This window comes from Phoenix dactylifera, chromosome 14 (assembly GCF_051530095.1).
Source record: "Phoenix dactylifera cultivar Ajwa chromosome 14, Ajwa_hap1_PhDact_Kaust_v1.1, whole genome shotgun sequence".
NCBI classification, from domain to species: domain Eukaryota; kingdom Viridiplantae; phylum Streptophyta; class Magnoliopsida; order Arecales; family Arecaceae; genus Phoenix; species Phoenix dactylifera.
In genome coordinates, this window is record NC_143203.1 from 11,931,149 (window position 1) to 11,946,625 (window position 15,477).

The 15,477-nt window shown below is 39.3% G+C and overlaps 1 non-coding gene across 1 annotated transcript; it reads left to right on the top strand.

Annotated features, from left to right (window-relative positions):
- The first annotated feature begins 14,810 nt into the window (after positions 1-14,810).
- LOC120105867 (small nucleolar RNA R71) lies at positions 14,811-14,916 on the top strand. The gene has a single exon (XR_005508130.3). It is a non-coding gene; the product is annotated as a small nucleolar RNA R71 (small nucleolar RNA).
- The last annotated feature ends 561 nt before the right edge of the window (positions 14,917-15,477 follow it).

Here is a 15,477-nt window from a genome sequence, read left to right on the forward strand (position 1 = left end):
CATGATCCCTAATAAAGTGATGCCTAATCTCTATATGCTTTGACTTAGAGTGTTGGACAGGATTTTTTGTTAAATTAATTGCACTTGTATTATCACATTTAATTGGTATATTATCCATTTTGATATCGAAATCTTCAAGTTGTTGCTTAATCCAAAGAACTTGGGCACAACAGCTTCCAGCTGCAATGTACTCAGCCTCAGCTGTGGACAAGGCAACTGAATTTTGTTTCTTGCTAAACCAAGAAACCAAATTGGCACCCAAGAATTGACATGTGCCACTTGTGCTTTTTCTGTCGAGTTTGCACCCAGCAAAATCAGCATCGGAATAAGCAATTAAATTTATGTCAGATTGTTTAGAATACCATAAGCCTACATTAGATGTCCCTACTAGATATCTAAAAATTCTCTTAACAGCTTGCAAGTGTGATTCCTTAGGACATGCTTGGTATCTAGCACACATACAAACACTGAATAATATATCTGGTCTACTAGCAGTAAGGTAAAGTAGAGAGCCTATCATACCTCTGTACAATTTGCAGTCTATACTTTTACCTTTTTCATCTTTGTCAAGCTTGCAACTTGAGCCCATCGGTGTGCTGATTTCCTTTGCATCCTTCATCTTGAATTTTTCCAACATTTCCTTGATGTATTTGGACTGACTGATGAAGATGCCCTCCTCTGATTGTTTTATTTGTAGCCCAAGGAAGAAGTTGAGCTCACCCATCATGCTCATTTCAAATTCTCCCTGCATAAGCTTGGCAAACTCTTGACAAAGACTGTCATTAGTAGCACCAAAAATTATATCATCCACATAAATTTGTACAAGCAATAAGTCATTTCCTTTTCTTTTAATAAAGAGGGTTTTGTCTACATTTCCTCTCTTAAATTTGTTTTCAATTAGGAAATTACTTAATCTTTCATACCATGCCCTAGGGGCTTGCTTAAGGCCATACAATGCTTTATGCAATTTATACACATAATCTGGATGTAAGTGATTTTCAAAACCTGGAGGTTGTCCTACATAAACTTCCTCCATTATATAACCATTTAAAAATGCACTTTTTACATCCATTTGATAGAGTTTAAAATCCATGAAGCATGCATATGCTAAAAGTAGTCTAATAGCCTCTAACCTAGCAACAGGAGCAAAAGTTTCATCAAAATCTATTCCTTCCTCCTGATTATATCCTTTGGCCACTAGCCTAGCTTTGTTTCTTATTACTATTCCATCTTCATCTAGTTTATTTCTATACACCCACTTGGTGCCTATGATTGAAACATTAGGGGGTCTTTTCATTAGAGTCCAAACTTCATTTCTTTCGAATTGGTTTAATTCCTCTTGCATAGCATTCATCCAATTATCATCTTTTTCAGCTTCTTCTAGTGATTTAGGCTCTATTTGTGAAATGAAAGCAAGATAATTACTAGTGTTTCTTAAAGAGGATCTAGTTCTTATACCTTGTGAAGGATCACCAAGGATTAGATCCTTTGGATGACCATGTGCATACCTCCATTCTTTGGGAAGATCTTGATTTCTTGATGGAGGTTGATCTTCTTCATCTCGCTGATTTGTATCTTCTTTGATCTCATCCTCATGTTGTTTGTCTTGAGTGGAGAGTTCCTTCATTTGGTCTTCAAGTATACCTACATCACCATCTTCTTCTTTTCTAGAAGAATCTCCATTAGTTTCATCAAAAACAACATGAATGGATTCTTCAACAACGAGAGTTCTCTTGTTGAAGACCCTGTATGCTCTACTAGATGAGGAATAACCTAAGAAGATCCCCTCATCTGATTTAGCACTAAATTTACTTAGATTGTCCTTTCCATTGTTCAAAATAAAGCATCGACAACCGAAAACATGAAAATAACTTATATTAGGTTTCTTACTTTTTATCAACTCATAAGGTGTTTTCTTTAAGATGGATCTAACTAAAGCACGATTTAAGATATAACATGAAGTATTTATTGCTTCAGCCCAAAAATACTTTGGTAGATCCGATTCGCACAACATGGTACGAGCCATATCTGCTAGTGTGCGATTCTTCCTTTCTACCACCCCATTTTGTTGGGGTGTCCTAGGTGCCGAGAAGTTGTGATTGATACCATTTTCTTCACAAAATTTTTCAAAATACTGATTTTCAAATTCGGTACCATGATCACTCCTAATTGCTTTTAGTTTAAGATTGAGTTCATTTGAAACCCTATTATGAAACTTGATAAAAGCGGGAAAGGACTCATCTTTGTGTGCAAGAAATGAAACCCATGTAAAACGTGAAAAATCATCAACAATTACAAGACCAAATTTCTTACCCCCTAGACTAGCAGTTCTAGTAGGTCCAAACAAATTCATGTGAATTAGTTCTAAGGGTTTTGATGTTGAGACTATGTTCTTAGACTTGAAAGAACTTCTTGTTTGTTTCCCTAATTGACATGCAGCACAAATTTTATTCTTTTCAAAGTCTATTTTTGGTAGTCCTTTGACTAGATCCTTTGTAATTAATTTTGAGATTAAATCCATGCTAGCATGCCCTAACCTACGATGCCATAACCAACTAGTCTCATTGACTTTGGGATTCATGGCTACAAGACATTGGCCATCCTTCATGGTGAGATCATCAAGATCTACCATGTAAACATTTCCATGCCTATGTCCTGTGAGTATGATCTCATTATCAATTGGACTACTAATTATGCATAGTGATGATTCAAATGATACTTTAAATCCCTTGTCACAAAATTGACTTATACTTAATAAATTATGTTTTAGTCCATTGACTAACAATACATTATCAATAAATGAGGAGGGTGATATGGAGATTTTACCAACACCAATGATTTGACCTTTAGCATTGTCTCCGAATGTGACTACTCCTCCTTCTTTTGATTCCAAGGTGACGAAGAGACTCTTGTCACCGGTCATATGCCTTGAGCAACCACTATCAAGATACCACATTCTCTTTTTGTTTCCGGCTGCAAGGCATACCTGCAAAATGATCATGTGAAGCTCTTAGGTACCCAAGTTTTCTTGGGTCCTTCGTGGTTAGTGTGGTTGGTTCCCTTAGGCACCCATACTTTAGTTATGTTTTTAGCTTTCACAAATGTACTCTTGTTAGTTTGGATCTTTCTTTGAATACAAGAGTAGGCTTTATGTCCATTCTTCCCACAATGAAAGCATGTAGGTTTTTCAGTTTTTACATTTTTTGCTTTTACAAAGAAATTCTTTAGGTATTTTTGTTGTGTGTTAGTTTTATATCCTAATCCGACTTTATTGAAAACAGCTCTTTGATTTGAAAGAATAAGATTTAATTTTTCAGAGCTTTGTGTGAATTTTTCAACAATTGGTTTGTACTTATGTACCTCATTCTTAAGATTCAAATTTTCTTTAACTAGTTCTTCCTTATCTTTTTTAAGGGATTCAACATTTTGTGCAAGTGAGGTATTATTATCGAGTAGGAATTTTACTTTTAGATTTAATTCCTTAATTAGTGTTTTTGCCTTTTCATTTTCAATGCTAAGTTTTGAATTTTTGATTTCTAGGTTAGTAGTGTTAATATTTTTAACGCTCTCCTTTTCAATTAATAGGTTTTCAAAATCTTCCTTTAGTTTTTGATTGGAGGCTTTTAACTCTTTATTCTTTGCTCCTAACATACTACAATCACCCATAAGTTCTTGAAAAGCTTCATATAATTCTTCTAAAGTAAAATTTATAGTTGGGTTTTGACATACCTCGTCGTCTTCGAACGCCATGAAGCATAAATTGGCGGTCTCTTCCTTCTCTTCCTCGGAGGATGATGTGTCACTATCATCCCATGTTGCCTTCAATGCCTTCTTCTTCTCCTTTCCAAAATACTTCTTTTGTTGAGGGCATTTGGAACGAACGTGTCCCGGTCTCTTGCAATCATAGCATATGATTGGATCTCTTTCTTTTTCCTTTTCTTTTTCCCAATCATTTCTCCCTCCAAATTTCTTTCTTGGGAAAGGTTTCTTTCTTCTCATGAATTTCTTAAACTTCCTTACTATCAAACCCAAGTCCTCATCTTGGCTTTCTTCTTCACTCTCACTACTCTCTTCTTCACACACACTTGAGGTAGCCTTGAGTGCGATTGTCCTTTTCTTCGGCAACTCTTCTTCATGTTGCTTCATTGTGAGCTCATGCGTCATCAATGAGCCTAGTAGTTGTTCTAATCCCAAAGTGTTGAGGTCTTTGGCTTCTACGATCGCCGTGACCTTTGCTTCCCATGCTTTCGGCAAAGACCTGAGAATTTTACTCACAAGTTCTGGGTTAGTATAAGATTTACCCAAACTCTTTAGACCATTAATTATATCGGTAAAGCGAGTAAACATGCATGTGATGGTTTCATTGGGTTCCATCTTAAACAACTCATACTTGTGAACTAGAATGTTCACTTTAGACTCTTTGACTTGATTTGTACCCTCGTGGGTAACTTCAAGCCTATCCCATATTTCCTTAGCGGAAGTGCATGTGGAGACTCTATTGAACTCATTTACATCTAGAGAACAAAATAATGAGTTCATGGCTCTAGAATTAAGTTGAGCCATCCTATCATCATTCTCATCCCAATCCTCCTCAGGTTTGGAAACTCGAATGCCATTAACCATGTGTGATGGTTCTTGTGGTCCCTTGACTATAACCCTCCACAAGGCATAGTCTTGTGCTTGAATGAAGATTCTCATTCTAGTCTTCCAATAGGTATAATTTGTCCCATTGAAGAGTGGAGGTCTATTGGTTGCTTGCCCCTCGGCAGGAACATTGTTAAAGGGTGTTGCCATCTAGATCTTTGGCTAAGACGGTTAGGTCTTTCAAGAAATACACAGAGCACCTGCTCTGATACCACTTGTTGCCCAGAGATGGTCACCCAAGAGGGGGGTGAATTGGGTATTTTAAAAGCTTTTGACTAATTAAAAATAAAACACACGAATATATGCACTAAAGTAAAGAAGGAGGAATAAGAAAGGTCAATCGCAAACACAAGATTTTATAGTGGTTCGGAGCTTCCACTGCTCCTACATCCACTCCCCAAATCACCTTTGGGAATTTCCACTATAATCCAAGATTACAGTACGGTAGTTTTGCGAGTTCACTACCCAACTCGTTGTTTTACACCGGGCTCACAACAAACCCTAAAACCCCCAATTTCACTTAGGCTTGGGACGCCTTTCCCTTGTTCCAAGTCTCTTGACTGGAACAAGCACCACAATGAAAGAGTTTACAAAGGAAAAGTAAAGCTCTAAAAAGCAAATATGACAATTATGAACAATAGAACCCGGAAGAATCCTTTTGCCGTTGGAAGCGTGAGAAATGTTGATTCTTCCGATGTGGACCGCGTAGGGTTGAGTGTGAGCTTTGAATCCCGAGCGTACGTGAGAGGTTGAGCTTGAAATCACTTGGGAAGCTTGAAAACACTTGATTTCTTCACTTGAATGCACTCACTCCCTTGAACTTTTCTTTCTTACTTTTCTCTTGAATGATCTAGCTTTGGGTTGGTGAAGAGTTGTTGAGAACCACTTAAGAGGTCCCTTTTATAGCCCAAAAAAGCAAATATAGCCGTTAGAGACAAAGTAAAAAGGATTTGAAATTCAAACCAAACCTGAAAAGCTGTCAGTCGCGTCCCAGGCGCTCCGGGGACGTCTCCGCTTCAACGAGAGACGTCTCGGCTACAAGATTTTACTTTTTACGTTGTCTGGGGTCGACTCGGCACTTTAAGGGGACGTCTCGGCTTGTTTGTACTTTTTGAATGGGGACGACTCTGCTGCTTTGGGGACGACTCCGCTTCTTTATCTCTGAAAAACATGTCCTCTGGAATTCCCTGAGAGAGTCGACTCCGCTCCTTCAGGGGACGTCTCGGCTTGTTTGCACTTTATGCATGGGGACGACTCCGCTGTCTCAGGGTCGACTCCGCTTCCTTATCACCGAAAAAACCATTCTCTGGAAAACCCTGAGAGAGCCGTCTCCGCTATCTTGGGGACGACTCGGGAAGTCTCCTTTTTACTTGCGGGGACGACTCCGCGTACAGTGGGGACGTCTCGCGCATATCTCTTGAAAATTGCCTTTCTGCCGCCACTGAGAGAGTCGACTCCGCTACTGAGAGAGTCGACTCCGCTAGCGCGGGGACGACTCGGCAGGTGCCGGGGACGTCTCCAAGTGTCCTAGTTCTTCCTGTTTGTGCCAGAGACGTCTCTGAAACTATCCGGAGACGTCTCGGCTGTCCCTGATCTGTTTTCTTTAACTCAAAATATTCTTCAATAAATTCATAAGGAATTATGGGAACTTGCCTAGACATTTCTTAACAATATTCTCAATTAATCACATGAATTCCTCAATTAAATTGTTAAGATAAATGGAATTATACTCTAGTGTTTTGTATTCATCAAAATCCATTAGGGGGTCAACAATTTGCTAACTTGATTTAACTAAATTAATCTATGAGTACGAATTGAAATTTATCAAAGTAGATAGATCTAGGGTTTGGAATCCACCGCGTAGCATTGCATTAGGGACTGTGTTCTTAATTTTTATCTTTTGGAGAGGCATGCAAATTGGCTACAAGCTTTTTAAAATAAAAGCATAAAGAGTGTTAGGAAGATCCATCTTCGGTGTAGCATGAAGTGTCTACCTAAGTATGCTAATCTAGGATGCAGCACACTTCATCTTCCTAGGCATGAATCATCTTAGACTACTTTAGCAAACATGATTAGTAACTAGCATGCTCAAAGTTTAAATATCATAAAGGAATATTTCATTGAAAATAAGAATTTAAACAAGCTCCAAAATAATAAAAAAAATAAGAACTACAATGCCCTGATACATTGCTAGGGCTTCATCCAGCCCTAGACTAGACGTTTAGCCGCGCATGGCTTCCGGACGACCTCCCATCTTCAAATAAAAGCCTTCATCTTCCATTATTCCCAATATATCACAAACTATTCTCTTCCCCCCCCTCCTTTCTCTCTTTTTTTTTTATTTCTTTTTCTCTTCTTCCCTCTCGGTTTTCTTCTTCTTTTTACCGAAACAGGGGGTCTCCCCTGTTCTCTCAACCGAGCTCTCCCTTCATTTCTTCTCCCCTCTTCCTTTTATAGATCCCCACCAAGAATCAGCCAACGGTGGATCCATGATTTCGCGTGGAGAGGAGGAAGAACGCGTGCGTGATCGTTGGGACGAAATCCATGGGATCGGCTGGAGCTGACCGTGGGATGGAGGCGCCAATCCGGAAAAAGCTGGCTGGGTGGCTGAATCATGGGAGTCTGGGATCTCGGAGAAGACGGGAACGGAGCTAATCCATGGGATCGGCTGCAGCTGGAAAGGATTGATGCGGAAGAGCGGGATCTCAGCTGTGGATGAAGAGGCGGAGGAACTGGGAAGAGAGGCTGCACCGGCTGATGGCGGAGAAACAGGATGCTGGGGGGAGCGGAAGAAGAAAGTGGTCGGATCCATGGCATGATACGCTGGGATGCGATGCTGTCTCGGATGCTCGGAATGGCAGCCGTGCGGAGGCGCTGGTCACGGCGTGGAGCTGGAAATCCGGAAGAGGAGATGCCGCATGTGGTTGATGGCGGAGGAGCTGGAAATCCGGAAAAGGAGATGGCATGAATGCGGTGGGCACGACGCGGGATCGACGGGAGGAAGGTGGACGGCCCTGATGCAAGGAGGGAGGAAGAAGATAAACAGTGGCTTATATATATATATATATTTTATTGTAACACTGTTCATATGAACAGTGTTTTTCACGGAACACTGTTCATATGAACAGTGTTACCTCGGAAGACTGTTCACCTGAACAGTGATTCTAGTAATTTTTGGGAAAAATTATTTTTCTTGCTTTATTTTGACGTGAAAATGGGCATATATAAATTTAAAACAAGGATCTCCTCTATTTTGCTTAGTTTGGAAACGTGATGCGGAGATGGAAGTTTCTGAACCGTTGGATTGCTTGGATAGTGGTCGCGAGAAAGGAATAGGATTGGTTTGGGAATTGGCTTTGGATTTGAGGTAGGTTATGATCTTTAATTTGCTTGAACTTGGTCTCGAGCCCAATGTTATTTAAATTCAATTCTTGCTAAACTGCTTCAGACCGGACTCGACAAAACTAAAAACAGGACCGTGACTTAATAAAATTAATCAAACATTTTTCCCATACAAAAATAATTAATTATAGCTTTCAATCTAATTAGGACCAAAATCCATTTAATTATAACCTTAGCCGAGTCAACACAATCTTCTTATATGTTTTTCTGTAGTTTTCATGAAAGATTGCAACCAAGAGAGAACAAGTTCAGAATCTGGTTTAAGAAAAGAATTATTATTATTTCTTTTTACCATATTGTAAATTTATTTCAACGATTATTCAATTTTATGGTAAAATACGTATTTATCAGTTTAAGAACATTGATAAGTGCTATGGAAAGATAACTAAATTATAAATTATTATGCACTTATCACACCCCCAAACCTATATTCTGCTAGTCCTCGAGCAAAATAAAAAAAGAAAAGCTCTCCTTATTATGCACTTTCGCAGGCATCGCGATCGCATTTACCATATGCAACAAGGCTTTAAACCCCTAGGTTACCCTAGTGGACGAGTTATAGTCTCGTGAGGGTTTCCAGCGAAGATACCCACAAATTTCAATATTGAAATGAATCATTTATTGTTATGATTAATTTGTTGTTGTTTTTTTATATATATATATTTTTTAATTTATTTTTATTTTTTTTATTTATTTTTTTTAATTTCCCTTTTTTTTTAAATTCGATTGATCTATCAAATTCCAAATGCATACTAGCTAAGAATTTCAAAAAAAAACTCTCTCTTTTTATTAAAATCTAATTTAAGATACATAAATGATAAAAATTTCAAAGCACACACGATTTTATTTACTAAGTCAGCCCAAATTCTAGGTTAGTATGCTATCTAAGTTAAAGTTATTAAGTTTCCATTTAGGGAGTTGTAAGACTTAGTTATACTGGAGTGCTCGGTGAAATCTGGACCGTACACAAGCTAAGGGTTCGGATCTCCAAAATATTGCTAATACTAGTAGTTTCCAAGGATTGGTCGAAAGGACCTGCTCACTGATTCAAAATCATCTTATCTGCAGGATTTAGAGAGTTGTGGATGTTTACTTTAGTACCTCACGGGCTTTATCTGTAATATTCCAGTTTACTCGAATTTTTACAACGACGGTTTTCACACTATTGTCTTTTTCAAGGTCAATACAGATTTTTTTTATTATTATTTTTTTATTTTTTTAATAAAAGATATATAAATTGTGCACTTTTACTCTTGTGGTGATTTCTCCGTGTAACGAGCAGTCAGTCGACAATTCTCACACCAGTTGGCATAAGATGTCGGGCATCAAGACTCCCCTACGGACTTATGCTCGGAGTCCTCATCACAAGCCCGCTTGACCTTTGACAATAGGTAGCCCTTTTCGATGTTCCTGACTAAATCCATTTTTATTGATGATTTTTTTTTTTTGAATTAGATAAGTATGATTCATCAGGGTCCAAGGTTGCTACTATACTATCAACATATTGTCGAGCCTAGACCTTAGAAGGGTCGGCCAGTGTGTAGTGAAATTCCAAAGTATTAATTAGCTTACAACTCCCTAAGAGAGACTTAATAAAAAGAACTTAAATTTATATTACTTCCGACTAGTCATTGGGCTTTTTAGATTTTATATACCTTGTGTATTTATCATTCTCACATTCATGTATAGAAATTAGGTTTTTAAAAGCAAAAACTTTTTTTATTTAAATTTTTTTATTATTTTTTATTATTATTTTATGAAAATGAACACACATTTTTTTTTTTGGATGAAAATCAAGATAAATACCCCCAACCCTAAACCTAATATTGTCCTCAATGTTAAAAAAAAAAAATCTAAGAGAATTGGGTTGCCTCCCAACAAGCGCTAAGTTTGTTGTTTTCAGCCAGACACAGTGCATCCTTAATTATTTTGATAAACAGGGTTCGTCAAATTAAGGGATTCGATCAATTGCCCATCGGTAACACAGTCCACATAAGGTTTTAACCTTTGGCCATTGACTTTTAAAACATGTTCACCATTGAGGTGTTGGATCTCTACTGCACCATAAGAAAAAACCTTTTTCACTACGAATGGTCCATCCACCTAGAGCGAAGTTTACCCGGAAAGAGTCGCAACTTGAAATTGAATAGCCAAACCTTTTGACCAGGTTCGAATGACTTATAGTTAATATTTTTATCATGAAAAGCTTTAGTCCTTGCTTTATAAATTTTAGCATTTTCATAAGCCTCATTGCGCAATTCTTCAAGTTCACTTAGTTGGAGTTTTCGGTGAGGACCAGCTACTGCCATGTCTAAGTTAAACTATTTGATAGCCCAGAAAGCTCTATGTTCAAGTTCTACTGGTAAGTGGCAAGCTTTTTCAAAAACTAATCGGTAGGGGGACATGCCAATAGGAGTTTTGTAGGCAGTACGGTATGCCCAGAGAGCATCATTTATCCTTTGAGACCAATCTTTTCTATCGGGACGTACCGTTTTCTCTAAGATGTGTTTTAACTCCCTATTGGACACCTCGACTTGTCCACTCGTTTGGGGATGGTATGGGGCAGCAACTTTATGGGTGATGTTATATTTGCGAACCAAAGCCTCGAATGACCGGTTGCAAAAATGAGATCCCCCATCACTGATGATGGCTCTGGGTGTGCCAAAACGACAAAAGATATTTTCATGTAAAAATTTAACCACAACTTTGTGGTTATTAGTTTTAGTGGCGACAGCTTCTATCCATTTTGAGACATAATCAACCCCTACTAGAATGTATTCGAAACCAAAAGATGGTGGGAAAGGGCCCATAAAGTCAATACCCCATACATCAAAAATTTCTACAATTAAAATAGGATTGAGAGGCATCATATCTCTACGGGAGATGGTACCCATCCGTTGGCACCGTTCACAAGTTTGGAAAAAGTTATGGGCATCTTTGAAAAGTGTGGGCCAATAAAATTCACTCTGTAAAACTTTTGCTGCAGTTTTTCTACCCCCAAAATGTCCCCCACAAGCTTGTGAATGGCAGAATGAAAGAATACTTTGAAATTCGCATTCGGGGACACATCGATGGATTACTTGATCGGAACAATACTTGAATAGATCGGGATCATCCCAATAATAGAACTTTACTTGTGAAAAGAATCGGTTCTTGTCTTGAGTTGACCAATCATCAGGAATTCGTCCTATGACAAGGTAATTTACTATGTTTGCAAACCATAGCGTTTTCATTCCTTGTACCCCAAATAATTGTTCATCTGGGAAAGCATCATGTAAGGGTGAGGTATTCTTAGAGGGCTCGAGAAGAATCCTAGATAAGTGGTCTGCTACGACATTTGCAGTTCCTTTCTTGTCACGAATTTCTAGGTCAAATTCTTGTAATAAAAAAATCCATCGAATCAGATGGGGTTTGGTGTCCTTCTTTGCAAGAAGGTGTCGAAGGGCAGCATGATCAGTAAATACGGTAACCTTGGATCTTAATAGGTAAGATCGAAACTTGTCTAGCGCAAATACTACAGCTAGCAATTCTTTCTCAGTGGTGGTGTAGTTCAATTGTGCATCTGAGAGTGCTTTACTAGCGTAGTAGATGACATGAGGTACCTTATCTAGCCGTTGCCCTAAAACTGCCCCAATGGCATAGTCGGATGCGTCACACATCAGTTCAAATGGAAGGGTCCAATTAGGAGGCCATATGATAGGTGCAGTGGTCAATTTCGAGCGAAGATTTTCAAATGCTTCTTTGCATGCTTCATTAAAGACAAAGGGAGTGTCCTTGGCAAGAAGATTGCACAAGGGTTTGGAAATTTTACTGAAATCCTGAATGAAGCGACGATAGAATCTAGCATGGCCAAGGAATGATCGGATTTGTTTCACAGTTTTAGGTGGAGGGAGATGGGAAATAAGATCGACTTTGGCTTTATCTACTTCAATGCCCCTCTTGGACACAACGTGTCCTAAAACTATGCCTTCTTGAACCATGAAATGGCTCTTTTCCCAACTTAATACTAGGTTGGTCTCCTTATATCTTTTCAAAACTAAGGTCAAATTGTCCAGACAATCGTCAAAAGATAGGCCAAAAACTGAGAAATCATCAATGAACACTTCTAGAAAGTTTTCCACCATATCTGAAAAAATGGCCATCATGCATCGTTGAAAAGTTGCGGGTGCATTGCATAGTCCAAAAGGCATCCTCCTATATGCAAATGTCCCAAATGGGCAAGTAAAGGTGGTTTTCTCTTGATCGTCTGGATAAACAGGTACTTGATTATATCCAGAATAACCATCTAAGAAGCAGTAGAAATCTTGACCAGCCAGCCGTTCCAAAATTTGATCTATGAAAGGTAGAGGGAAATGGTCCTTCCTAGTCATTGAATTAAGTTTTCTGTAGTCAATGCACACGCGCCAACCTGAGATTTTGCGTGTTTGTATCAATTCTCCTTCCGTATTTTCAACCACAGTGATACCTGATTTCTTGGGTACCACTTGTGTCGGACTCACCCACTTACTATCAGAAATTGGATAAATGATTTCGGCATCTAATAACTTCACCACTTCTTTCTTGACTACCTCCTTCATGTTAGGATTGAGTCTTCTTTGCATTTCTCGAGTGGGCTTTGCATCATCTTCGAGGTGGATTCGATGCATGCATATGGAGGGGTCAACCCCTTTCAAATCGGCTACAGACCATCCTATGGCATGTTTATTCTCTTCTAGTACCCTTAAAAGTTTACCCTCCTGTTCAGTAGATAAGTTGGCCGCGATGATTACAGGGAGGGTATCTTCTGGTCCTAGAAAGGCATACTTGAGAGTTGTCGGAAGTGGCTTTAACTCAAGTTTAGGTGGAGAATCAATGGAAGGACAAAGTGGTGCGCTAGCAATGGGGGGAAGAGGTTCAGGTCAGATCTTCCAAGGAAGGGAACTCATGGGAGATTGATTGTCGAGTAAGATGTTGACTTCTTCTATGGCTTTGTCTATGTCAAAGTTGTCAATGTCAAAATGGGCCAAGCATGCCTCTAGGGGGTCATCTGCTAAGATATAGGGAAGGGCTTCCTCTACAAGATCATCCATTTCATCAATTAGGCAACACCCGTCTTCCCTCACATGTTGGTCAGCGGCATGAAACACATTCAACTTAATTTTCATGTTCCCAAATGATATATCCATTGCCCCAGTTCTACAGTTGATACATGCATTGGCTGTAGCTAAAAAGGGACGACCAAGAATCAGAGGGATTTGTTTTTTAAGGTTGGGCACATGTTCCATGTCAAGGACGATAAAATCTACTGGAAAATAGAATTTGTCTACCTTGACAAGAACATCTTCAATCATCCCCCGTGGTATCTTCACAGATCGATCAGTCAATTGTAAGGACACCGAGGTAGGTTTTAATTCACCTAATCCAAATTTTTCATAGACTGAATAGGGTAGAAGATTCACACTTGCCCCTAGATCTAAGAGTGCTCGGTCGATGGAGTTATTTTCTATGACACAGGAAATAGTGGGAGCACCAGGATCTTTGAACTTTGGAGGGGTGTTGTGTTGGAGAATGGAACTTACCTGCTCAGTTAGGAGGACCTTTTTAGGCACATGTGTCCTAGATTTCCGCTTTTGGGTGCAAAGGTCTTTGAGAAATTTGGCATAGGAGGGAACTTGTTTGATGGCATCAAGGAGTGGGAGGTTGAGTTTAACTTGTTTGAAGACCTCCATTATCTCTTCTAATGAAGTTCCCTTCTTGCCAAAGGGAGAGGGTGCATTAAGTGCTTCAGGGAATGGAGCCTTTGGAATGTGGGTTGTGGCAGATGGTGGACTAACTGAAGAAGGTTTTGGATTTTCATGTGATACATTCCTCTCCTCTTCTTCACCTTCCTTATTGTTACCCTCCCCAACCTTATTATCTATTATACGTCCACTCCTTAGGGTAGTCAAAGCATTGGCTTGCTCATGATTTAGTCGAGTTTCTTGAGCCTCGTATTGTCCCCTAGGATTACTCATTGGTTGACTTGGAAGCTTACCTTCCTCTCGCTTGTTTAATGCATTGGCTAGTTGACCCATTTGGGATTCTAGCTTAGCAATTGATTGCGTGTGAGAGTGCAATAGTTGTGTGTTTGCCTCCAAACCTTGAAGGATAGTCAACACTTTCTCCTCAAAGGCTGTATTTCTTTGGGTTGGAGGAGGAGGGTGTTGAAATTGAGTTGAGGGACGGTAGAGATGAAAATTCTGAGGGTTTTGAAAATTTTGGGAGTAGGGTTGGGTAGTATTCGAAGCTTGCTGCCTCCAAGAAAAATTTGGATGATTCCGCCATCCCGGATTATATGTATTAGAAAATGGATCATTACCCGGTCTGGGTTGTGTTTGAGCAGCATTGATGTGTTCTTGCACGAGTTCGGGGAATTGGGGTGCTGAGGGGCACTCATGAATAGGATGCGATGGGCTAGAACAGATAGCACACACTTGTGCTTGGGAAGAGCTAACGACATGTCCTCCTATCATCAGTTGGTCGATCTTATGGGACAATGCATCTACCTTCTAGACAGGTCCATAGAATGACTTATTTCACAAATGGTCCCTTTTCTTTGAGAACTCGGAGGTACTTGACGAGAACAGGAAGCATGGTGGAGGGAGTTTTTATTAAGATTTTCAAATAATTGCCATGCTTCATGCTCATTTTGAAGCATGAAAGTCCCCCCGCATGCAGCATCGATCATCTGACGGTTTCGTTCAGTCAATCCGTCATAAAAACATTGCACTAGTTGCCACTTAGGTATTTGATGATGAGGGCATTTACGGATTAGGTCCCTAAATCTCTCCCAAGTTTCATGAAATTCTTCTCCCTCAGTTTGGAAGAAGCTTGTAATGGCACGTCTAAACTGGTTCGTTCTTCCTATGGAAAAGTATTTTTTAAGGAATTCTTGTTGTATTTGATCCCAAGAACGAATTGAGTTAGCTTCTAAAGAATTCAGCCATTGTTTGGCTCTATCTTTAAGGGAGAAAGAGAATAATCTAAGTTTCAGAGCATCATCAGTGAAGTTCTGAATCTTGACTATGGTGCAAATCTCAAGGAATTCATCTAAGTGTTTATATGGTTCTTCGTTGGTGAGCCCATAAAAAGATGGGAGCATTTGGATCACACTAGACTTTATTTCGTATTGTACAGCTGCTACTTCAGGTAATCGAATACAAGATGGGGAAGTGTAAATAGTGGGAGTAAAGTACTCCCTCAGGAGTTTGGGTTGTTCTTCAGCCATCTTAAGAGATGGGGATGATCCTAATGTTTTGATCTTAGCTCGAATGTTCCTAAGGGTTCGTTCTATTTCAGGGTCAAAAGATAATAGGTTTCGTACTCTAGAATGACTACCTTGCATACACTAGTACTCGATCAGTCAAGCATGCAATAAAAGATGAACACATCAATCCTTGTATTTGTCCTAAA